We start from the raw sequence: 1380 nt of genomic DNA on the forward strand, positions 1-1380 counted from the left end.
ACTGATATCAGTCTGAATCATACTGATATCAGTCCTGAATCATGGCTTTCGTGTAATCAGTTATGATACAGCTGCGAAAATCAGTCATGATACAATCATGCTAAAATTTGTACTGATTCATGCCAGAATATCAGGCATGATCTATAATAAAACTGTCAGGGCTGTACCAGTATAGAGTATCAGAGTTGGTCCATTATTTTGGGGCAAAAGTGCTGATTCAGGCGTGATAACATTTGGTTGTGTAGTACACGGTCTTCGACCAAATTTTGCAAAAAAATGACTAAGAAAAATTATCTATTTAATAATTTTTTCTAATACATATAGATGTACATATAGTTTAACTGAACTGATTCCAATCAAATTTGGATTTTTGGAAGTTACTCCAAAAAGGTATGGACTATCATAGTGCAGTGCTTGTCAGCTCATGAAGCTCATGCTGTTTAGCTCACTTAGCATGCTTTTTAAGAAACCCTGTTAACAACAATAGCAATAATAATAATAATAATAACTTAACAAGGAATAAAAAGAGTAATATTGGTGGACAGACTGACAGAGAGAAAGAGAGAGGAAAGTAACCTTGAAGGACTCAGGGAATGGGTCAAAGAGCTTTACAATAGAATAATTTTTAAACGAGAAAAGTTAGGAGGGAGAGAAAGATTAGAACATTTACAACATAAGCATTTATAGTGATAAGTACATAAGTTATTAGAATCAAATGAACATGAGAAGTGATGCAATATTTTATTACTTTTTTATGACAGATGAACTGCCGTTTTTTCAAAAGAAAGCCATGTTTCTGTTTCTTGCAAAAAAACTATCAAAATAATAGTCTCGTGCCCCGCCCCTTTGCTTTTGGAGGAAGGGTCTGGAGACACTCAAGGCTTTTTTGTTGCATGCTGGAATGTAATTAGTGCAGCTGATCATATGACCGGATGCATCCACGTGTTAATTTCACGTGATAGACACACCCCAAGAACATGGCTACCAGAAGTATGAAGAAGGAATCATAGCTAATTTTTAAAAAATTTTTAAAAATTAAAAGGAAAAGAGAATTTTTACACATTGGCTCACTACAGAAGTTGGATTATAATGAAGAATTTTTTCAAGTGTGTTAGCAGTCTAAATCTGATTGTTGTTTGACATCAATAGGTAGACATGCACAATTGCTTGTTATAAAAAATTAAAGTGCTAAATTTGGTTGAACAACTGCAGAGATATTCAGATAAACATGCTTTATGCATACTTAATAAGGGGGTGGGGCTGAAGGTTTTTAGCTGAAAACTCCAAGGTTTTACATCACAAGTCCAAAAAACTGGAATGATATGCTTAAAACAATAATTAGCTAGTGCTACAGTGAGGTTAAAAGTTTAATACAAGTAT

General features: G+C 33.8%; 1 long non-coding RNA gene across 1 annotated transcript; it reads left to right on the forward strand.

The window, feature by feature from the left end:
- The first annotated feature begins 1063 nt into the window (after positions 1-1063).
- On the forward strand, positions 1064-1312 carry LOC109585403 (uncharacterized). The gene is made up of 2 exons (XR_002186473.1): positions 1064-1106; positions 1150-1312. It is a non-coding gene; the product is annotated as an uncharacterized LOC109585403 (long non-coding RNA).
- Positions 1313-1380: the final 68 nt, after the last annotated feature.

This window comes from Amphimedon queenslandica, unplaced genomic scaffold (genome assembly GCF_000090795.2).
Source record: "Amphimedon queenslandica unplaced genomic scaffold, v1.1 AMPQUscaffold_13069, whole genome shotgun sequence".
Lineage (NCBI taxonomy): Eukaryota > Metazoa > Porifera > Demospongiae > Haplosclerida > Niphatidae > Amphimedon > Amphimedon queenslandica.